The sequence below is a fragment of the Manis pentadactyla genome, chromosome 13 (assembly GCF_030020395.1).
Source record: "Manis pentadactyla isolate mManPen7 chromosome 13, mManPen7.hap1, whole genome shotgun sequence".
NCBI lineage: Eukaryota > Metazoa > Chordata > Mammalia > Pholidota > Manidae > Manis > Manis pentadactyla.
Window position 1 is genome coordinate 102,597,458 of NC_080031.1, and position 24,711 is coordinate 102,622,168.

Consider the following 24,711-nt stretch of genomic DNA (forward strand, 5'->3'; position numbering starts at 1 on the left):
AACTGCGTCAGCTCACCCGGTGTAAGTGGAAGCAACAGGACTCATTTCCTCGCCACATTCTGATAACTCTTTAGGGCTTCAAATCTGATTATGTGGTTAAGGGGATGGGGAGTGAAGGGCGGTACAGGGTATTCATGTTGGGTCTTTTGTCACTTCAGCCTTCAGGGAGCTCTGGGCCAGATCCTACTTTCTGGGAAAAGAAAAGCTGAATGGCTGACGCTCTGGGGCTGGAATCTTCCCTTTGGGGCCATAAGAGGTCTTTAGTGGATTGGAGGAAGCGGGGGACCTGGTGTGGAATCTGAATTCTTTCCACTCTCCTTGAATGGGAAAATGGGCTCCTTTACAAAAGTTATCTGGGGCTGGATTCCTAAGGTTGACTATCCCCTTCATTTGCAAGACCCTTGAGTCTAAGCTCTAAGAGGTGGTGAGGCGGATCGGGGAGGCGCGGAGGGAGGGTTTGACTCTGGATAGCGTCAGTCATACGGAACAGTTAATGTTCCTGCGTGCCTGCTATGCACCGTGCACTGTGCCAGCTGCTGTGTATGTGCTTTTTCATCTGATCTTAAGGATCCTAAGAGATGAGAGTTGGTACCCAGAGAAATTGTGCACCTGGGAATGGAGAAGCTGGGGTTTGCATCTGTAATGCAAAGAAGGTAATATGTTTGATACTGGACAACCCCAGAGGGTCCCCTGTGTCTGCGAGAGGAAGTCGTCCAGGCGCCCCAGAATCGGGACAGCCGTGCTTGCCTTTGGTCAGTGCAGAAAGCTGAGAGGGTCCTTGATACCGGTGGATTTTTAGAGAGAAATGCAGTGGCCTCTGGCTCCTTTGTGCTGCAGCTGTCTGCAGTTCCTCAACTCTGAGCACATTTGTTGATGGATTTCCAGAGCGGCTGTGGTATCTCCACCTGTCCTTTTTGCTTTTACAGATTGCCAGTCACTGGGGCATCTTGGTCCTGAGCCCTTGGGAGGGAGAGCCATCTGCTTAATTGTTTCTGTTCCCCAGCTGAGCAGCAGGGTACCAACATGCTGAGTTGTTGGTCTGAGCAGGCTGGCTCAGGGCAGAAGCAATACAGTAGGAGTCAGGGCGTCCAAAGCAGGAACCAGAGGGCAAGTCATCTGACGTCTGTCCACCTCAGTTTCCTAGCCCATGAACTTTGGCTTATGCGGTGTCTCGTGGCCCTTTCCAGTCACCGCCATCCAAGGGATAGCTTCTGTTTATTCATTCTGTTAGTATATATTAACTATTCACTGTGTGACAGGCAGTTCTGCTACAGGTGCTAGAAATAACAGCAGTCAACAAAACAAAAGCCCTGCCTTCTAGCAGGGTACCAAAAAGGAGACAAAACAATGTAAATACATATATGTAAAATGTCAGGTAGTACTTTGTGCTGTGGACAAAAATTAAGAACTCAGAGGAGGGGTGCGGTGTATAGTTTGAGAGGTGGGGCTAGTATGTCATTTAGGGTGGGAAAGGGAAGGCTCACCCATAAGACGGCATTTGAGGAGGAAAGGAAGGAGTGAGCCGCGCAGCTTTCTGGAAGTTTGCTTTCGCCAAGCAGTTGGAACGGCCAAGATAAAGGCTGGGAGATGGGAGTGCGTTACACAGCACTTACGGTGTGTCAGGATTTGTGCTAAGTGCCTTATGTTATTTATTTAATCTTGTCACTATTTTATTTGAAGAAGCTGAGGCTCAAAGAGGTGAAGTGGTTTGGCCCGGGCTGCGCAGCTAGTCGGTGGTGGAAGTGCAATTCAAACGCTGGTCTTAACCCTCATGCTGCTTCCCTTGGGGGTTCACTTTGGATCTTGTGTTTACTTCACGACCCTGTTCGTTTGATTTCTTGGGGATTAAGTGCCAGCAGTGGCCAGGATGACTCCTGGCCCCCAAGTTGCATGATGTTTGGGAAAGAGCTCAGAACCTGAAGTTCCTTTTTGTGCGTGGAAGAAGGTAATATGTTTGGTACTGGACAACCCCATGTTGTGTTTATGGTAGAAGGGGGAAAAACACCTTCAGATTAGTGTAAACAAGAGAAATGGGAGAACGGGGTAGCCCGAATGCCTCCACCCACTTCCTTCGTTTTAATTTCCCCATGACGGGCCCCACACAGCATGTTGTATTATATAGTGATAATTAAAACACTTGGATTAGTGAACTGAGATTTATAGGGCAAACAGGAGCCAGAGGAGCAACGACAGTCATCTCCTTTATTTGCAGGCAGATATCCAAATTGCCACTTGCTTGCTTTTTCTTCCTGACACTATCACCTACTCTGCTTAATTAGATCCTTTTTTCCCCCTATCATTTCCAACACCCGCTTAGCCTGCTGCTCAGCCAAGGGTTTGTGAAGCCACATACTGAACCCTGTCCCGCAACCCGCGGCAGATGAGTCAGAGACGAGGCAAAAAAAACCAAGGATGGTACCTTTGCATCAGGCTGTGGAGCCTGCCCGCCCTTTGGTGTCACGGAGCAGGACGGAGAGCCTGAATCCACGGCCACGGAGAGGAATACCACCTATTTTCCCACCCTGCTTGGTTGTCTGCTTAACCGCCTTCCTTGTCGTGGGACGCAGACTGAGTGAATTCCCCACACAGCAGACCACCTCCAATACATTTTCCAAAGCCAAATAGAAAGAGTTAAATCCTGTCCCCCAAATTTTATTGAATATTTTACTATGTCCAAAGTATCATTCGCCACTCTGAAGGTGGGTGAGGAGTAGGGGACACTGGGATGAAGAAAATGCCATCAAAATTTATAATCTAGTAGAAGGGACAGTTGAAAATAGCTGATGAGAATTTTGGGGCAAATTCATTTGTTCAATAAATGTTTATTGAGTACCTGTTATATGCCAGGCATATTTATATATGCCAGGCATGTTTCTAGGCATGGAGGGGCCCTCCCTTGGCAAGTGACCCAAAACATCCCTGTCCAAATGGCTTTACCGCTTGTCAGGGTGGCAGAGGGGCACAGCAGTCAATTCATAACTAAAAAGCATAAGAAATCTGAGAAAAACTAAGTGGAGAAGGTGGCCAGAGAGTGCTGGGCTGGTCATTTTAAAACAAAGAAAGTGAAGTCTGTGTAGTGTGGGGAAGACTGACAGATCTGATTTGGAATCTGGGCTTTGACACCTACTAGTGGTGTGACCTTTAAGTCTCTGTGATCTACGGTTGAAACCTTATTTTTCTCATCTGTAAAGTGAGGCTAGTCACAGACACTCCTAAAGGGATTAAATGAGGAAAAAATATAAAAAACCCAGAGCTGATTAGGGCCCGTGGTTGCTAGCAGTTAGTAGGATGTGCTTGCATAGCGTAAGGTGATGAGGAGCTGAAGGAGGAGAGACTGATGACAGTTGGGAGAAAAGGGGTTATTATCCACGTCACCTTCCTTTTCCTGATAATTGCAGTTTCCCCATATGCAGAGAAGAAGGCTGGAGTGCAGGTGAACCTTGCAGCCAGAATTAAGATTGGAGCGGATTTAGGTTTGGTATGTGGGGCATAGTTTGAGTTGGATGACTGTCAATGTTTGGCATTCTCTTTAAAAAATCATGTTTGACATGCTTATGTTCACCCTGATACTCCACAGCAAGCTCAGCAGGGAGGCCGGGCTGCCCACTTGACAAATGGGAAACAGGCCCGGGGTATGAATGCCTGGACAAGGTCACCTCCAGTCTCCGGAGACCTCCAGCTGGAGACCAGTCATCCCCGAGTGTGGCTCCCGGGGTGAAATCACAAAGGCAGGCTTGGATTTATTGCAGGCAGCCTGGGAAGGTTCCTGTTCTCGAGAAACCTCAGAAATAGTAGCTCCTCCACCTGAGGAGTCTTATTTTTCTGGGGTCAGCCTCCTGTGTAGCCCCAAACCCCCAGAAGACACAGGATATGATTTGGGGGCGAGGGAGATGGTATCAGAGAGCATTTGGTATAAATAGGAGAAAGAAAGGTAAAGAAAAGAGGGAAGATTGTAGTGATTGGGAGTTTGGGCTCTGGGGCCAGACAGATCTGCCACCTAACAGCGTGGGCAAGTCACATAACCCTTTCTGAGCCAGTTTCCTTGTTTGTAAGATGGACAGTAACCGCCCAAACTCACAGGATGCTGGGAAAGTGAAATAAGACGGTGTGTGTCAAGTGTTTAGCACAGTGCCTGGTGGTGGCATGCTCTCAGTGATGTGAGCTGTCATGATTGGACAGGAGAAGGGGGTGGCTGGGTAAGGGAGAGGGGCTGCAGGAGCCCCCAGCTTGCTGCCATCCCTCCCCTGACATTGGACCATTTCGGTGTGGTCGTGATGAAGCTCTTTCCGCCTGAGGGATTTGGAGTTGGTCACATAGGACACGCCGGGACCGGCAGAACAGGAACAGACAGTCATCTGGTGTCTTCCCATCCTTGCTAACCCTCCCTGGCATCATGGCTCGGTGGGCACACCCGGTGTCCTCTGTGTCCTCTTTCCCCCTCACCGTCACCCATGCTTCTCTGGCTCAGATCCATGGTCTATCTCGTCCCTGTTGACTCCATATAATGAAAATAATTGAGCCTGTTTCCATTGATAACTGTCTAGGAACAAATCAAGTCCCACCCCAGGCATCTGCCTCTGATTGAACACACCCCACCTGCTGCAGATGCCTGGGATTCTAAACCCAGGCAGTGGGAACCCACAGGCTAGATGCACTTTCAAGGGTGGATGACACCCCGCGGAAAGCCTCGTGGTTTGCTAAAGGGCGTGTAAGGGTTCTGGGACCAAGGTGAAAAAGCTCTGAGAGCACCTCTAAGCGTTTATCCAAAACGCTAATTACTGTGGGCTCCAGTTATGAATGTGCCTTTCATCCTGCGGCCTTGCTTCCTCGTCTCTTTCTGCCCTGTTAGGTGCAGGAATGTCACTAAGGAACACATCGCAGACAGGACTGAAGAGTTGCAGGGGCTGGGGGTGGGGGAGCTACAGAAGCTCTGTACCTTTTTGTTTTTTTTAATGTAATTGTCCCAAGACCGGACCTCATTGGAACAGCACCTCCCAGCATGAGTGAGAAGGGCAGGGTTGTTGACCAGAGGAATCCTATTTAATTGGATTATTCTAGTCCGAAGTCCTCATTTAAGTCACTGCAACAATCTTAAGTCAAACAAACACCTGTGTCTTCTTATCTCTAAAAGGACCCCGCCCTGCTGCCTGGGATCCATTCTCATCTTTATCCTTGCACATACTCACATATGCACATAGTGTGAACTTTCTCCCCAGGGGCTTTTACACATTTGTCACCAAATTCTTGCAGTGAGTCCAGAAGGAAGGACTTATTATCCCCATTACTTTAAAGAAGATATTGAGGCTCTGAAAGGTCACGTGGTCACAGCTGGCCGAATTGGGATTCAAACCTAGGTCTGATTCCATCCAAAGTCTGCAAATGTAATGATAGATGCGGTTGTTGTGACTGTGTTTTTCACCCAGCATTGTATTGTGGACATTTCCCCCGTGTTCCTCTAGAGTCTTCCTAATTATTGTTTACAATGAGAACATGAAAGTCCCTGAACCATCACTGTGCAACCATTTTCAGCTCTGGGGCCCTTGTGGGCAAGTCATTGGCTCAGGGCTGGCTGCTGAGCAGCGTGGTAGGAGAGAGGCCCAGGCTGGGAGGGTGGCCGTTTGGGCTGCTGAAAGACTCTGAAGCTGAGAGAGCCACGCAGACCCACGACGGCCCCTCACTTGTGTCCCTGTTGGGCACTTGAGTTCATAACCGCTGTGCTGTGGGGTCATCATTATTTGTGGGGTGTGGGTCAGAGTGGCAGCAGCTCTCTGCTCTCAGGAGGGTTGGGGGGGAAGGATCCATCATCCTCCTGAGGTAGGTGGACGGGAGAAGAGGTTTCATCCCCATTTCACAGGTAGGGAATCTGAGTCTCAGGGGTGTGGGTAAAATCGTAACCTTTCCAGAGTATCTCGCCTGGCTTTAGTGCATTTGCGTATCCTCAGGGGTGGAGAGAAGTTCATCTCACCTCAGTGGGTAATTACCTGGGCAACCGAGGGCGTGTCTGAACCTGAGAGGCTAAGGGGAGGGGCTGGCTTGCTTGCTGGCTTGCTTGCTTCCAGAGCAGAGGAGAAAGACGGCCCTGGACTGCAGTTTGTAAGCAGTAAACGGGTTTTAAACTTTATTTCTCCCTTTGACCGATTTCGGTTTTTAGAGGTATTTTGTCCCGGGATTTCCTCTCCCCAGACTTACAGGGGTCCAGAAGTCAGTTCTCAAGGGACAAGATGAACAGTGTTGGTATTCTGACTCCTGCTAGCTTCCTCCTCCACCAACCCAAAGTTTGTTTCTCTCCTGCTTCATCTCATCCAGACCGCACTTCTTCCTGATACGCAGGGATGCTCCCAAGGAAACCCGTGTGTGCAAACACAGGCTGGATACGGATGGTCCAGCAGGACTAGCCCCGCGCACGCAAACCTTTTCTAAAGGAGGGCAGGATAGGTGGCAGAGAAAACCAGAACGTGGATCCTAAAAACTTACGAGGCACAAGGTGAGTTTTTGGTCTTGTTGGCCCGAGATGGAGATGGTGGCAGAAATTCCTCCTTTAAATCTTCCTGATTCGAAGAGGCCACTTAATCTCTGCCAGAGAAGAGCAGTGCTGCTAGAAATATCTGAGTCTGAGCAGTGTTGTTCACTGTACACGTTTTCTATAACAGTAGAAAGACCTGAGGACTTTAAAGGGGCATTTTGCAAACAGCATCGAGTTCTTAGAATGACAAGACAGTTTTAAAAGAGAAAAAAAGCACTGTTTATGTCAGCTCTGCAGCTTATCAATATAAAATGAAGATGAAGCTTCATTTATATGAATAGACCATTTTGGGGGGAGTTGTTAAAAATTCATATATCTTTGCTAATGGAACCATTTCCACATTCACAATGGAAAAAAAAAAAGGCACAAGGCTTATAAAATCTTTCCTGGAACAACCAGGAAAGAAGTAAGTGCCTGAAAATACAAATTTGTGGTATTATCTTTGCATATTAGCAACATTCTTCAAGCTTTCAAATAGTGTGTGTGGACCTAGACTGCCGTGACATTTGGTTAGCATCTTCTTTTACTCTATGTGTTTTCTAGACTGTGTCTGTCTGCACGCACTCTGTGCAGCCTGTGCTAGCCCACTTCATACCCACCGTGGCCTAGAACCCTTACATCCTCCCTTTGAAATAGGCCTCCTATGTCTTGTTCCATGAACCCATGGTGAGAATGGCTCCCTCTAGAGTTTTGCAACTGGGAGCTGTGGAGGTAAGACCAAGCTGCGAAAGGGTGCCTGGTGAGAAGTTCAGTGGCAGAGGCAGGATTTGAATCCAGGTCTGGATGGCCCATGATACATACTCTTTGCACTACTCAAGTCTGCCTTAAGTTAGCAAATCTATGCTCAGCCCCTTTTCTGGAGTAAGGCACCCTGTTGTGAAGGCACCTTGAAGGAAATGCCAAGATAAATAGGACTATTCCCTCTCTTAAACGCACCTGGAATCTAGGGTGGGTGGGAGGATCATCCACTATTGTATAAAGATATTTACTGATTTGTAATCTCCATTTTACAGATAAGTTACAACCAAAGAGGTCAAGTGACTTGCTCAAGGTCACACAGCTATGATATGACAAGACCTTTATTAGGTGGCTGCTGCCAGAAGCCCTCAGCAGTCCAAAACACTATGTGGGTCACCTCATTCCTACATGCAAGGCAGGTGAAGGTCAGGGTTCCTCTTAGAGGTCACATAGAGGCCAAGGTGCTCCTGAACCGAGCAGAGATTTCAAAGCAGATTTGTCCCTGAAAGATGCCTCTAGGCTCCCGGGTCCATGGCCTTATGAGCAGCAGATCTTACAGGCTTTTCCACTCTCACTTCCTGGGGGGAAGGGTCTCTGCTTTGGCCGTAGACCCAGGGACCCTCCTGTTTCCAAAGAGTCTGCAGCAGGACAGAGGCTGCCGAGGCCTGCTGAGATGAACTGTGCTGTATAGAAATATTTGCTTTAGACCGCACGAGCCAAGGGAAGTCTTGGGGGCGCAGAGGAAGGAGGGTGGGCTGGGTGGTGCCCTTTGCTCTTAGAGAGCAGAGCCCCAGGCCCCACCACCCAGGGGCCCCGTGAACTCTTCCAGCCAGTCCGCCCGGCTAAGAAGGAGGCATCAGGTTAACACGCGCCCTCGCGGTGCTGGGAGGAGAGGTGGGAAATGGCAGAGTCTGTTGTCTGACACAGAGTGCATGCTCACTCCCCTCTCTCCTTCCTCTTCCCTCCCTGCCTCCCTTGCCTCTTAATTTCTAGCTGGTTAATAAGCCCCGTGTGGCTCTCCTGCTGCCTTCACATCTGCAATGACAGCATTTCCCTGTGGTCCCTCTGGGTGACCGTCCTGCTATACATGAAGCTCATTGGAGATGCACATGTCAAGGGTGAAAAAATGCTGGGGCACCCACGTGGCATACCAGGAGGGTCCAGTGAGACCGTTCTGTGGCTGGCCTTTAGAGTCACCAGCCTGGGTGTTCATCCTAGCCTCTGCCACATTGACTGTGTGACCTCGGGTATGTTGTTTAACCTCTCTGTGCCTCCATTTCCATATTTGCAAAGAGGAGATGAGAATAGTACTTACCTCACAGGGATTCACAGACTACTCAACATAATAGTGCATTTACAGCCCCTGGCACTAGGTAAATGCTAGGAACAGTTATTTAAAGCAAACACAAGATCCAGCTGGTAGGGACTTTTGACATCAGGGCCCACCTATTTTATTAAAAATTATTTTAGTAATTTTTAAAAGTAACTGACCATAGCAATAACTAATAGCAATGGCTAACATTTATGACCACTTACCACGTGCCAGGCACAGGGACAAGAACTCTTCAGGCACCAACTTGTTTAAAAATGTGAAGGTACAAGGGGTGGGTGTTCTCCCAGCCCCAGGTCCTGTCTACAGAGGCAGCCACGGTTACCAGCGTTCTGTGTAGCTTTACTGATGTCATCTGTTAATGCATAAAATACTGAAATCTCTTTTTACCATTCAACTTTAATTATGAGGAGACCTGGGCTCTGGGAGGCATCCCAGCGAGTTGTAATAACAGTTCCTATTCTGGGTGTGGGCCCTGCTCCCAGTTTTATGTGTTTTTGACTCCTTGCTGCAACTCTGCAGAATGCGCTGTATTGTGTAGAATAAATTCTGTAAACCTTAGTTTACCTCAGTGGGTTGATTGAGGACTGAATTAGGTAATGCACGTAAAAGGATTTATCAGAGCTCCTGGCACATCATAATTGCTTAGGAGATGTGGCTGTAGGGGGGGGATCAGGCTTTTATGGGGTTCCGAAGCTTGTGCAATTTGAGAGCTGTCTTTAAAAGAAATAATGCAAAATTAAGAATCCAATATTGAGAATGTTAAGTGAACATTTATTTGGAGTGAGAAAAGAGCTCACACAACTTACATATTTTAAAAGCCAACAAATTCCTCAAACACTAAAAATTCCAGAAGAATGACAGAACATTTTTATTAACTGCCTGACACACCTCTATCATGCCTTTTAATTCTTATATTTTCTGGCTTCATACTCTGGGATCACTTCTTCATATGATAATGATTTTTGAAGTTAATTTTCTGTAAGAGCATAAAAGATAATTCAGCCTTTTCTCTAGCATGGTTGATCAGAATTTGTTTTTGTTAGTGACATTTTAGATGTGGAAAATGAGCCAATTCACATAGACACACATACTATTTGTAGTCTAACTACATGTTCGTATCCCAGAAACAGGGAAAGTTTGGTTAAGTTCTGTTTTGTATGATTCCATCAAAAATGAAAAAAGAAACTATGGCACATTATAATTGCATGCATCCAGTGTATTTCTGACAGAAGAGCCCGTCCCTTCTGACTAGGGAACTGAAACTTTCACCTACAATTTTACAGGTCTAATAACTGGAAGCATTTCTCACAGGCTGCCTTTCATGCCGTACATTTTGAAATTTTTATTTGTTAACATTTTTTTAATTTAACAGGAGGAAGTCAGCTTATTAATTAAGAAAAAAACTTAATATCCTATGTATCTCCCATATACATGGGAGAGACCCAGGAAAACTGAGTAGCTCCCCAAAATGGCAGAAGTCATCACCTTCAACACCATCTTCAGCCAGACACAAGATATGGGAAGTGGGGTGACTGTACACATTTTAAACCTTTTTCTTTGCTACCACACACTTCAGTGTTGGGCGCTGAAGGACATGTTCATGGACTGATTCACCTGCTGTTGTGGCGTCAGAAATTGGGTGGGGGACACTGGGTACAGGCGTGAGAGCTATGCCCACCCTGGAAGGCTGGCAGCAAGCCAACGTGCATGGAGGTGACTATGCACCACTTGAGTGTATCCGGCGAGACCCCAGCTCAGTGTCCCACCACCTGGACTCCTGCGTGGGTCTGCCCTGAGGTCTGCGTGGGGCTGAGGCCACGTCACACCACGGGAGGGCAGGCGTGGCCGACGGGTAGCTGCAGTGGGAGAGAGAGTGCGCCTTCTCACCGTGGTAAGGACTTGACCTCGGCAAAGCTCAGAGAAACCCTGGCCATGAGTAACCCAGGGGGTCTTTTCAGACCCTTCCTGGGCCTTGGAAGGGGCTGCCTGCAAGCAAGGGCCCTGGGGCTTCAGCTCCGTGGCACTGTTCACTGCCGTGTCCGTGGTGTGTGGAACACAGGGCCCACACTCCGCAAACGTCTGCTGTGGGAATTTAATGTAATACAGGGGGTTGGGCGTCTGGTCCCAGGCTCTCAGAGAAAAGGAAACTGAGGTACGGTGAGCTTAAGTCTCTTTCCTGTCCTACCTGCTGCTTCTAGTTATACCCTAGGGAGACCCTGCGTCTCTGGACCTTCTTTCCTTTGTGTGGCCCCCCCATGTGAGCTGAGGAGGAAAGGGAGGCTTAACTCCCTTCCAAGGGCCTGAGATAATCATCTGAGTTATTTCCTCCCGGTCTGGACTTGAGCCAGGGTCCCTGGGTCTCATCCCTGGAATTCACTCTGATCCATGGAATCCTCTGTTCCAGAGACTTGTCTGCCTTCTCCCCCTCCTGACCTGACCTGGGTTCCTGGGAATGGTGGGCGGCAAGGAGATCATTGGAAGAACAAAGGTGAATGGTTTTGAGCCATAAAATAGCCTGAAAAACAAGTTTGGAAGATGAATGGCTTTGGGGCTTGCAGAATTTAGCAGGGAGAGCCTTGGGAATTATTGACATTCCTGCCTAAGGGCTCCAGGAGGCCCCTCAGCGGCCAGAGCCCTCCAGCCCCTTCACGGCTCTCCTTGGTTCTGAGAGGTCCTTGAACAAAGGTAGAACTCACTGTGTGCTGCACAACTTGGAGATGAGACCAGAGGGGACACCTCAGTCGGTGGTCATCTTGTCTTTATGTGGCAGGAGCTGTGGCCTGAGGAGGCAGGTGGCTGCAGGTGGTCACTCGGCCAGGCATGCAGGGCAGGCAACAGAGTTGTAGTGTGGGCCCCGCGGATGGAGTGCGCCTCTTTGCCTTACTTCTCTGCCTGGCATGGATTTGCAGCCAAGCTCTGCACCAGCTTCCGCCCGTGTTTCATTACCAGCTGCCCTGATGGGGTGGGCCTGGGGTGCTTCCCCTTTCTCCTGGGAGCTCAGGGAAAGGATGAGGGTGCTCCCTCCTGCGCCCCCGCCCCATTAACAAGACAACTGGGAGGGGGCAGCCTCTGCTTCTAGCCCTGTTCTCCCTCCAGCCCGGGGATAATGTTTATATACAAACGCTGGCTCTGATCTCCACCCAGGAAAACACCAGCTGCTATTGAAAATCTTTGCATGTAATAGAGAGCAGCGCTGGGCCTCACGTGGGCCCCTTCGAACCTCCCTGGAGAGGGTTAGGGATCAGAAGTGTATTTCAGTTATGTTTTTCAAAGTCATCCCAGGGCCGGGTCCAGGCAACTGAAGGCCTGTGAGCGCCGAAAACATTTCATTCCTTTTAGAAAAGACAAAGGGATTAGGTGTCCCAGGGACTTAAACAAATGAATTGTTGGTGGTTTTGACTGAGGTTTCATTTAGGGAAGGCAAGTGCAGAAATGAGGATGCCAAAGATCCCGGCTGCCAGTGAAGATGCCTGGAGACAAGACAGACACAAGCGGTTGGCAGGGATATAAATTAGAGAAGCCTTTTGGAGGGAAATTTGGCAACATCTTTCATGAAAAATGAGTATGACCTTTGATGCAGCAATTTCATGCCTTGAAAACTATCCTAGAGTAATGTTTGCCTATTTATACTAAGACCTATGTTCAAAATGCTCACTGTAGCAAAAAGTAGGAAAGCACCTATGTCTCTCAGCAGGGTCTGGACTCAATAAATCATGGTTTGTCCAAATGCTGGAATACTACATGGCCGTTCAAGAAAAGAACAAGGTAAATAGTAGCCTCCCCTTATCTGCAGGTTCGCTTTCCACCGTTTCGGGTACCCGCAGTCAGCCACACTCTGGAGGCTGACGGTCCTCCTGATGTCCTTAGAAGGTCGGTGGTAGCCTGATGCTACATCACAGTGCCTACATCATTAATCTCTCTTCATCTCATCATACAGGCATTTTATCACGTGATGTCATCATAAGGAGGGTAAGTACAGTATCATAAGATGTTTTTTTTTCAATAATTTTTTTATTTTATTTTATTTTTTATTATTTTTTATTTTATTTATTTATTTATTTTTTTTATTGAAGGTTAGTTGACACACAGTATTACATTACATTAGTTTCAGGTGTACAACACAGTGATTCAACATTTATATACATGATAATTCTAGGTACCAGCTATCACCATACCAAGTTGTTACAATATTTTGACTATATTCCTTATGCTATACATTGCATCCCGGTTACTTATTTATTTTACAATTGCAAGTGTGTTTATATATATATATATATATATATATATATATATATATATTTTTTTTTTGGTGAGGGCATCTCTCATATTTATTGATCAAATAGTTGTTAACAACAATAAAATTCTGTATAGGGGGGTCAATGCTTAATGCACAATCATTAATCCACCCCAAGCCTAATTTTCGTCAGTCTCCAATCTTCTGTTGCATAACGAACAAGTTCTTACATGGAGAACAAATTCTTACATAGTGAATAAGTTACATGGTGAACAGTGCAAGGGCAGTCATCACAGAAACTTTCGGTTTTGTTCATGCATTATGAACTATAAACAGTCAGTTCAAATATGAATACTCATTTGATTTTTATTTTTTATTTTTTATTTTTTATTTATTTATTTATTTTATTTATTTATTTTTTTTATTGAAGGGTAGTTGACAACAGTATTGCATTACATTAGTTTCAGGTGTACAACACAGTGATTCAACATTTATATACATGATAATTCTAGGTACCAGGTATCACCATACCAGGTTGTTACAATATTTTGACTATATTCCTTATGCTATACATTACATCCCGGTTACTTATTTATTTTACAATTGGAAGTGTGTTTATATATATATATATGTATATATATATTTTGTGAGGGCTTCTCTCATATTTATTGATCAAATAGTTGTTAACCACAATAAATTTCTGTATAGGGGGGTCAATACTCAATGCACAATCATTAATCCACTCCAAGCCTAATTTTCGTCAGTCTCCAATCTTCTAATGCATAACGAACAAATTCTTACATGGAGCACAAATTCTTACATAGTGAATAAGTTACATGGTGAACAGTGCAAGGGCAGTCATCACAGAAGCTTTCGGTTTTGTTCATGCATTATGAACTATACACAGTCAGTTCAAATATGAATATTCATTTGATTTTTAAACTTGATTTATATGTGGATACCACATTTCTCTATTATTATTATTTTTAATAAAATGCTGAAGTGGTAGGTAGATACGAGATAAAGGTAGAAAACAGAGTTTAGTGTTGTAAGAGAGCAAATGTAGATGATCAGGTGTGTGCCTGTAGACTATGTGTTAATCCAAGCTAGACAAGGGCAATAAAACATCCACGTATGCAGAAGATTTCTCTCAGAACAGGGGGGGGTGAGGTTCTAAGCCTCACCTCTGCTGATCCCCATTGTCTCACCTGATGGCCCCCTGCGACTGTGCCTGTCTTAGGTTGTTCCTCCCTTGAGGAATCTTACCCGTCTCTGGCTAACCAGTCATCTTCCGGGGCCATACAGGGAAATGTTAAGTTGGTAAGTGAGAGAGAAGCCTTATTGTTTGAAAAAGTTAGCTTTTTACTTCTTTGCATATTTATGCCCTGTGGCTTCTATGCCCAGCATTTGTCTTGAGGTGACTTTACCACTTGGAAGAATTATGATACTCGTTAAATTCGACATGTGGCACGAGTTCTATTTAAAGGTTGTAATTAGGTAGGAAGAAGAAAAGCTATAGAAGTAGCAGGCAGAAGAAAACCTGGGAAGATTGATTATTTCTTTGACATATCTTCTTGTAGAGTAACTTCACCATGTATAGGTTTTAAACTACTAATTAAATTGTGCGCAACATTAACATAATAGGAATATAGTTACATAACCAAAGCATACCTGTAATTACCAGCCATCTCCAGTGAAACCAAGAAAACCAGTTAGGCACCTTAGGCATTTGTGAAAACTTATCTATGATATGGTGGATATTGTCCAACTGAACTTGAACAGTCTGAGAGAATTCAGGTAAATTAGAACAACCCATTCCTGGGGAATGTTCACATCCCTTATGTTCTTTTAACAGTAAATAGTCTGTGGTTGTAAGATTTTGGAGTGCTACAATTTGCACTTCTACTAATTCTTGGTTGAGTTCCAACAGTATAGATCCAGTCCAATTTGTTGTTTTACTGTATGCACAGGCCAGCTTAGATATCTCCTTCCTGATTCCCATGGCAAGTCCAGGAACTGGTGGGATGAGTGCATCTACAGCTGTAGCAGTGCGTGGATCTTTGTTGGGGTTTTTTTTTTTTTTTTTGCTGATCGTCTTCTGTCATGAGTCTTCCCGAGAGTGCTGATGTTGGAAGTTCTTTTTCATATCGTACATAAGATGTTTTGAGAGAGAAATCCTGTTCACGTAACTTTTATTACAGTCTATTGTTATAATTGTTTTATTTTACTATTAGTCATTGTAAATCTCTTCTGTGCCCACTTTATAAATGAAACTTTATCATAGGCATATAAGTATAGGAAAAGGTATAGTGTATATAGGGCTCAGTACTGTCCATGGTTTTGGGCATCCACGGGGGTCTTGGAACATACCCCCCTGCCTAAAGGGGAGACTGCTGCAGTAACAATGGCAAACACACATAGTACTTACTCTATACACTGTTCTAAGTGCTTTACATATTTTACAATACTTATATATTTATGGTATTAACTCATTTAATCTTCACAACAATCCCTTAGTTACTAGTAGATTATTTTTTTAAACAAGGATAGAGTTAAGTAATTTGCCTAAGGTCACATAGCTATTTATATAGGGGAGTTGGTCTACCAGGGTCTGTGACTACCACACACATACCTGTATGTCCAGATATGGCCAGATGCCCTTGATTTGTTATTATTTTTGACTAAAGTGTCTTTGATAGACAGTTTTATGTTTATGTTGGTTTCAGTTACACACAGTGGTTCAACAGTTACCCATATTATTAAATCCTTACCCGTCTAGTGTGATCGCTATCGATGTAGTAAGATGTTACAGAATCATTAACTGTATTCTCCGTGCTGTACTGCCATCCCCATGACCAATTTATATTGTCATTGCAAATTATTGGGCCCCTTTATCCCCTTCCCCTCACCCCCCCAATCCCTCCCTCTTGGTAACCTTTAGTCCCTTCTCAGTGTCTTTGAGTCTACTGTTATTTTGTTCCTTCTGTTTTGCTTTGTTTTTATACTCCACAAATAAGTGAAATCATTTGGTATTTGTCTTTCTCCACCTGGCTTATTTCACTGAGCATAATACCCTCTAGCTCCATCCATGTTGTTGCAAATGGTGGGATTTGTTTTCTTCTTATGGCTGAGTAGTATTCCATTGTGTATATGTACCACATCTTCTTTATCCATTCATCTACTGATGGACACTTAACTTCCATTTTTTAGCTATTGTAAATAGTGCTGCGATAAACACAGGGGTGCATATGACACTTTACTTATTCTTAAGTGAAAAAAGTTCAAGTAGCAGAGAAATAGTGTAGACTTATTTATGTAAAAAAAAAAATCGTATGTGCATATGTGAGTATATCATGAATATTTGTAAGAGTTAAGGTCTGGAAGAATATGTACCCAGTCAGCAGTTTCCTCCAGGGAAAGATGTGAGATGGGGTATGTGAGAAGGAGTTTCTTGCTTGTAACTTAATATAGTTTTATATTTTCTTGATTAAGTGCTTTTGGAACTTTAGAAAAGTAGGCTGGAGCGTACTCACAAGCTAATAATAATAAAATAGTAATTTTGTTTCTGTTTCTAAATAGTCCCTTAGAAACGAGAGACTTCCTATAATCAGGGACTCAGAGTAATCCTTGTGATTAACTCCAAAGTAAAAGATGTGGAACCCAGACTAAGAATAGACAGGCCTTGTGATAATTTAGATGAAGATAATCCGAGAAATTGGTCTGACTGGCTGAAAGACAGCTGAGAAAATTATTCTTACTTTCATTACTCTCAGAAATCTTGCCCTGTCCTGGAAGCCTGGGCCCGGACATTGAAAGAGTAATGGGGTTTTCTGGACACAAACCCCCTTTGCATTCCTTCTCCACCTCCCCACCCCGTGCATTTACTGTGTCCGCTTAGTGCATTACTGCCCCTCATATAAATGCTCCAGGTCCCTGGGCCTTCGGTTAATCACCGTCCCTTCAGGGTCATCCTGTCAAAATGGACTCGTGTGCGTTACATTTTTAGGTGCTTTGTAATTTGCAAATCTTACTCCCATTTCATTATTTCAGTTAACTGCAAATAGCGCCCTGGCACTGTAATGCATTTTGTACATCTCTTTTATTTAAGTCAAGTCGGGTGTAGGAGACTGAAGAGGAATATGAGGGCTGTCAAAATCTTGACCCCCGTTTTTAAAGCCCAGTGTTTAAGTGCTAAATTGTGAAATGTGGCCCATCACAGAGGATATATAGAGAGAACTATAAGAGCTCTACTTCCTGTCTCAGGTCAAAAAAGCACCCAACATTTCTACGTGCATTCTTATTTTATTTCTTGAGGCAAGTTTAGGGGATAACTTTGATCTCTTTTTACCACCATAAGGAAGGTGAGGCTCAGGAAGGTTACTGGAAGTCCTTATGTGCATGGAAAGCGGGAGATGGATTTCTCACCCAGCTCTGCCTCTCTGCAAAATCCAAGTGCTGAGCATTCAAAAGGGAAATAATAGAGCTAAAAGACATCACCTCACACCTGTCAAGATGGCGATGATAAAATAATAAATAAATAAATAACAATAGACAAGTGTTGGTGAGGATGGGGAGAACTTGGAACCCTTGTGCACTGTTGGTGGGTATGCAAAATGGTGCAGTTGCTATGGGAGAGACAGTATGAGAGTCCTCAAAAAATTAAAAATAAGACATATCATATGATCTAGCAATCCCACTTACGGGTATTTGTCTAAAAGAATTAAAATAAGGGTCTCAAGGAGATATTAGCACCCCTATATTCACAACAGCCAAGACTGGAAGCAACCTGAATGTCCATCTACAGATGAATGGATAAAGAAAACGTGGTACATACATACAACAGAACACTGTTTAGCCTTACAAAGGAAGGAAATTCTGCAGTATTCGACAACATGGATGAATCATACTAAATGAAATAAACCAGTCACAGAAAGACAAATACTGCTGGATTCCACTTAGTCAAATTCATAGGATGCAGAAGTAGAATTGTGGCTGTTAGGGACGGGGGAGAGGGGGAAAGGGGAGTTACTTATCAGTGGGCATAAAGTTTCAGTGGAGCACGATGAATACGCTCTAGAGATCTGCTGTGCAACATCGTACCTGCCTACGCTCAACAGTAATGCATTATACACTTAAACATTTGTTAAGAGGGCAGTAGATCTCATGTTAAGTGTTGTTACCACGATAAAATTAAGAAGAAAAGATTGCATACTATGATAGTGATGTCCTTGGGAGAAATGCCTAGACATGGGATTCGTAGGTCTTAGAGTGTGTCTTTATAGTTTTTGATACACGTTGATAAACTGCTTTTTGAAAGGACCGTATTAATTTGCACTTTGGCCAACAATTTTGAACGTCATTTTTATCACCTCCTTGCAGGCATTAGTTGTTAAAAAAATGAAAACACAAACAAAATGTCCAGCTTGTTTGCTGATCCAGGCCCGGCGGTTTGCAGAGTAGATGGTGCTTGTGGGGTTGCGGGAGGGAGGTGGAGATGGTGCCCATCTCCCACTTACCTAATGTGGCACTATTAAAATTATCTTATTATAGGCACACATTACTTTAGTAATATAGATATTTTAAACTTATTTTTCAGTAATTTGTCTTACAGAAAATTGAAAAAAATGATACGAATTCCCTGTACAGCCTTTGCAAACACATTTTTTTAAAAGATGAAAGTAATTAGGAATGTCCCCCAAATGTCAATCCTTACATCAGCAAGATGCTGTAAGTCCAGATTTCCTAGCAGGTAGGCCTAGTGTCCAATAGCAGCTTGGGAGAAAATGCTCATTAATATGCAGACTCTCAGGCCTGAGCAGGGTCTATAAAGTCATAATGTTTGTGGGGCTAGTAAGCCTGAAAGTCTGCATTTAAACAGCCTCTCTCTCTGGGTGATTCTGAGCCCCTCAAGGGCTGAGAACCACTGTCGGAAAGGTTCGGCTTTGTTACTGTAATTTCCTCCAGCAATATTGCATCTTCTTTACTCAGAAAGCCCTCCAATGTGCAAGGGTTGAGAAAAGTGAATGAAATCCGAGTATCTTCCTTGCAACTTGTCACATTTTCTGCTGCTACTGCACTGCTGCAGCTAAGCCCTGTAGTTTGTTTTCTCAAAAGGCTGCTCTCTCTCAAACTAGAAAGGACACTCCAAGGGAGGCCAGGTCCAGAATATTGGTGTGGATGGTGGTGGACCTTACCCGCCGCATCTTTCCTGGATGTTCTAGGAAGTGGTGCCCCGAGGCCTCCCTGTCTCCTGGCTCCCTTGGCGGAGAAGCAGGAGGCCCTGAAATGGGAAGGGATCCTCCCTGGATCCTGGCCCCAGGGCCTCCTGCTGCTGCTTTTGTTTAACGCTGATGCCTCTCCGTGGACAGCTTGTATCCCGTGTGTGGGCCCCCTGGAAGGTTAGCTTGACCTAACTGCCTCCATTTTGTATCTTCCATCTTGAATAATTATGTCCCCTAAACGACCCCCTGCCTCCATTTTGTGTCCTTCATCTTGAATAATTATGTCCCCTACATGACCCCCTGCCTCCATTTTGTGTCCTCCATCTTGAATAACTATGTCCCCTACATGACCCCTGCCTCCATTTTGTGTCCTGCATCTTGAATAATTATGTCCCCTACATGACCCCCTGCCTCCATTTTGTGTCCTCCATCTTGAATAATTATGTCCCCTAAATGACCCCCTGCCTCCATTTTGTGTCCTCCATCTTGAATAACTATGTCCCCTACATGACCCCTGCCTCCATTTTGTGTCCTGCATCTTGAATAATTATGTCCCCTACATGACCCCCTGCCTCCATTTTGTGTCCTCCATCTTGAATAACTATGTCCCCTAAATGACCCCCTGCCTCCATTTTGTGTCCTCCATCTGGAATAATTATGTCCCCTACATGACCCCTGCCTCCATTTTGTGTCCTCCATCTTGAATAACTATGTCCCCTACATGACCCCTGCCTCCATTTTGTGTCCTGCATCTTGAATAATTATGTCCCCTACATGACCCCCTGCCTCCATTTTGTGTCCTCCATCTTGAATAATTATGTCCCCTACATGACCCCCTGCCTCCATTTTGTGTCCTCCATCTTGAATAATTATGTCCCCTAAATGACCCCCTGCCTCCATTTTGTGTCCTCCATCTTGAATAATTATGTCCCCCACACGACTCCCTGCCTCCATTTTGTGTCCTCCATGTTGAATAACTATGTCCCCTACATGACCACTGCCTCCATTTTGTGTCCTGCATCTTGAATAATTATGTCCCCTACACACCCCCTGCCTCCATTTTGTGTCCTCCATTGAATAACTATGTCCCCTACATGACCCCTGCCTCCATTTTGTGTCCTCCATCTTGAATAATTATGTCCCCTACATGACCCCCTGCCTCCATTTTGTGTCCTCCATCTTGAATAATTATGTCCCCTACACATCCCCTGCCTCCATTTTGTGTCCTCCAACTTGAATAATTATGTCCCGCACATGACCCCGTGTCCATTTTGTGTCCTTCGTCTTGAATAATTATGTCCCCTACACGACCCCTTGCCTCCATTTTGTGTCCTCCATCTTGAATAACTATGTCCCCTACATGACCCCTAGCCAATCGGACCTCCATTCTGTTCTGTGTCCTCCATCTTGAGTAAGAAGTTTCCCGCTCAAGACACGCCCATTCCCGAGGAAACCGTGCCCTGCAACCTGTGCAACAAGACCCTGACCCTCCTCAGCCAATCAGGTAAGGTCACAATAAACCACCCCCCTTGGAAAGCCCCTACCTGTTTTTTCCAAAAGTATAAAAGCAAAAAGGGAACTTTGTTCAGGGTCTCAGACCGAGTCCTGTGTTTTGACGGGCCACTGAGACCCTAGCTCGAACTAACAATAAAGACCTGTTTTGCTCTTGCATCTCGCGACCGAGCCTGGTGACTGTGGCTCCGCACGGGGACTCAAGGAAACGGGGCACAACACCGTGGACGCTGGGGAAAGGGCCTTTCTGTGTGCGTTACTCGCCGGCCCTTTGCCAGGGCACCGCTGTGGGGGCACCAGGGCGCAGGCCCTCACCTGCCCCCGCCGTCTCCATCCACCTCAGCCGCCCACCTTCTTTGCTGCCCAGACGTGTGGTTTCCAAAATGCAGATCTGACCCTGACACCTCATGGCTTAGAGGCTTGGTGACGAGGGGACAGGAGTCGTGGGAACCGCGGCGGGAAGGACAGCAGGGGGCCGAACCGGGAACGTTGAATTTAAGATGAGAGAAGCTTTGTTGTTTTTCAGTGTTGTTTGGTCCTAACTTTATTGTTTTCCACATTAAAAAAAGTGACACAACACAGCAAGTGTTTTAACAGTGTTACCTTTGAAATGGAAAAAAAAATATTTAAAGAATGTCGTGATGGTTAATATAGACAATCCGGGAAAATTAAAAAGTAGAAAGTAGGGGGAAAGTTGCAAGCGGTTCCAGCAGCTGAACTGAGCTACTGTCTGCATCGGGGTCGGCAGAGTGCGGGGGCTGAGGGCGCGGCCCTGGGTCGGGCAAATCTGAGCGCAGACCCCTCATTTCCCCCTTATCGGCTGTGGGCAACCACTGGGCAGCTTCACTGTCCTGTTGGGCCTTTGGTTTTCTCATTGGAAAAGTGAGGATAAAAATGGTTCCTAAATTGCAGGCTTGCCATGAAGATAAACTGAGCTAAGGATGTAAAGCAGCTCGGGGCTGCTGAGCGTGAGTTCTCTTTCACTCATTTCCTTCCACTGTTAATAGTGTTCTTGTTTCCATGCAGTTGTGATCACACTGTCTACCTGATTTTATTTCCTGTTTGTTTCACTTAACTCAGCAGCCCAAGCATTTTCCATACTATTTTCAATTCCTCATAAACATACATTTGTAAGGTTGCATGATCCAGTTGAATGGGTATATCACATACCTCATAGTTTACTTAACCGTTTCTTTATTGTTCGTTAATAGGAATTATTCCAGGCTCACTGTGCCAGATAACCCCAAGTGCGAACACCTCCACAGCTACAACGCCACCCTCCCTGCCATCACTGCCAGTCACAACCACTTCCTGAGGGAAAATTCTTAGAAGGGCGTGAGCACTTACCAGGGTCCGTGGCCTGTCCTGCCGATCGGCTCCTGTGAAGCTGGCCCCCGCATGTCTTCTCAAGGCCGCGGATGAGGCTCAGGTTGAGGGCCTGATCTTTACTCTGCAGCGCGGCTGCTGGGGATTCCAGACTGGGCTGGGGGAGCACAGTCAGATCTGGGGTTTTAATGGATCCATGGGGTGACCATCTGGAGAGTAGGCGGGGGGCAGGTCGACCCAAAGGGGTTACTGTGATGAGGCTCAGCCGGGGCAGCGGGGCCAGCACTGTGCCTGACCCTGATCCTCTCCTCCTGGGACCTGGGGTCCCATCTAGAGGAGGACCAGTGGCCACGGTCTTGCTGAGTCGCTGCACATATATAAATTCATGCCCTTCATTTTGGTGTCAGTGACTTCACATCGGTTCTCTCCTCCATGATTAAAAGGGCGAGGACGCGTCATCTTTCGGGTCCACAGTGGGAGGCAGGGAGCAAGCCTGCGGGCTCTGGTGTCACTGCCTGGGTCGGCATCCCCGTCCTACCATTTATAATCTGTGACCCCGGGCCTCAGTTTCCCCATCTGGGAAACGTTGCGTACCTCATAGGATTAAATTAAACAAGGTATTGTAGATACAGCCAAGAAAGTGCCGAGTGTTCTCCCTTAAAATTAAAGCCTCTGGTTGAAAGCAATGTATTTGACCTCTAGCTTCACCACTTTCTTCGCCTCTAAAACCCAGCCATGGCATCAGGATTAGGGAGCAATACTAGGAAACCTACCTTCCCCAAATATGTGCCCACCCGAAACCACGGGGACGGAGGGGAGGAGGCTGGGGAGGGCTGCAGAGAAGGGTGACGTCTTGGGATGTGGTCCCCTCGGTGCTAAACCGGGACAGCCCTGCAGCCCGGGATGGCTGGTCACCGGGGCATGATGGGAAGCGGGCCCCGGGACCCGGTGAAGTCCGAGGAGAAACACAATCTGGAGTATTCGAGAAGGGTTTGCTTTTCCTTTAATTGTTGCCCAGCAAGCTGACCCGGAGACCCAGTTCCACTCGGAGTTTCAGGGAGGGAAGGGCCGCCCGAAACAGACCCACGTGCGGCGGGGCGGGGCGCCGACGCGGTGCCTCCCGCGCAGCTGGTCGTGGCCAGGGTTGCTCGGGCGTAAGGGGCGAGCTTGCCTCGCGTTGAGGGCCGCGTGGAGTCCGCCCCTCCCAGCCCTGGCCGGGGTCCTGCTCCCAGGAGGCAGGGGCCCTCGGGGTGAGGGTTAGTTCCCGCCCCTGCCCCAGGTGCGTTGCTGGACGTCCAGCAGCCCCGAGCAGAGGCCCAGGAGGGACGAGCGCGGGCTCGGGCCGCAGGCCGCTGGAGGGCTGGCCAGGCTGCACTTCCTCCCAGCCCGTGCACAGCACTCTTCAGTCGGATCAGCTCTTCACAAACCCGTGGCGGTCTGCGTTGTCCTGAGAGGCCCTCGGGGCTGCGGAAGGGCCTGGTCTGCCTGCTCCCCGTGTATGTGGAAACCCACTCGGGCAGTTTCTACCGCCCGCTCCCCTCTCCCCGGGCCCCTCCCGCAGGCTTCCAGGCAGGCCGGAGCTCCCCCGCCTCCCGGCCCTGGCGCCCTGCGGCTTTCTGGGCCCGGCGAGCCCTCTCGCCCTCCGGGAGCACCGCCCTAGCCCAGTGGGCCTGTGAGCTGCCAGGAGCGGAGAAGGGGGCCGAGGGCGGCCGGCGCTGTGGGCTCGTCTCCCTTTGCAGGGTTGCCAGCAGGAGCGGCATCTTCCCTCCTGTGGGTGGAGAAAGCCAGGAAGATGGGGGCAAAGCTGGCGTGGTTTCGGAGAGCAGAGCGCTTGCTGTCAGCGCCCCCCGGGCTCCTCTTCCTCCCCCTTCCTAGTGAAGGTCTTGCCAGGGGTCAGGCAGCATGTGTGTGTTAGGGGAGGGGAGTGGAGACTTGTAAACAGATGTGTGCATGGCTGTATATTGCACAAGACACAGGCTGGAGGTGGGGTGCTGTGCAGGTGTGGAAGGAGGGCCGACAGGACAGACTTCTTTCCTTATACTGCGTATTAGTATATTGTATAATGAACAAATTTAAAGTAGATATTAAGCCAGAAGATTATCCCTTGTGGTCTGTATGATCATTGCTAGGTGAAGTTCAGGGCCAGCCTTGGGAGATTCAGAAATGATTTCCTAGAGAGGGTGGCAGGTAAACCGAGGCCAAGAGACAGGAAGACGTAGCTGGATTTCTTTGCTCTACGGATATTTTTGAGTGTCTGCTGTGTGTCAGATGCTGTTCTAGAAGCTAGCCAGCTAGTGGAGAGCAAAACACACAGTGACCCTGCCCTTGGGAAGCTTACAGACCAGTGGACGGAGACAGGTGAACAAAAAGATCGTATGATGTCAGGTGGTGTTAAAGAAAAATTACTTTGACACTTGTTAAGTGGTGAGAGAGATACAGGACAGTTGCAATAGGGAAAAGAAAGTGAGTTTAACTTTGAATACAGAAAAGACATCTGGGGATTTATAAGCAGCAGAGTGAGGGGTCCATGGGTGGAGCAGATCAGGGCTTAGGGGATTCCTGCTAAACCAACTTAACTGGACCCTTGCAGAAGGCAGGCCCAGTCCTGCTGGGCAGCTGCATCTGGGGAGGTCTCTCCCTGTGCACTAGGTGAGACCTCAGCCTGGATGGGGGAGGGCTCTTGACTCCAATGGGGAAAGAATTCTCTAACAGGTCAGACAAGTGTAGGTAAGGAAGGACTTCATTAAAGTGAGAGTGGTCGTGAATGGCAGCAGCCGTGCAGGCAGCAGAGAGTAAGGGAGGACAGCGGGAGGAGAGGGAGGTT

At 46.8% G+C, this 24,711-nt stretch overlaps 1 long non-coding RNA gene across 2 annotated transcripts in view; it reads left to right on the top strand.

Annotated features, from left to right (window-relative positions):
• Positions 1–20,476, top strand: part of LOC118916824 (uncharacterized) — a 42,856-nt gene extending 22,380 nt beyond the window's left edge. The window contains exons 4-6 of one of the 2 annotated variants that reach the window (XR_005026548.2): positions 6,331–6,484; positions 12,388–12,563; positions 20,421–20,476. This is a non-coding gene — a long non-coding RNA (uncharacterized LOC118916824). Of the gene's footprint in view, positions 1–6,330; positions 6,485–8,254; positions 9,190–12,387; positions 12,564–20,420 lie in introns of those variants that run through there. The other variant, XR_005026550.2, reaches the window with a different exon arrangement.
• The last annotated feature ends 4,235 nt before the right edge of the window (positions 20,477–24,711 follow it).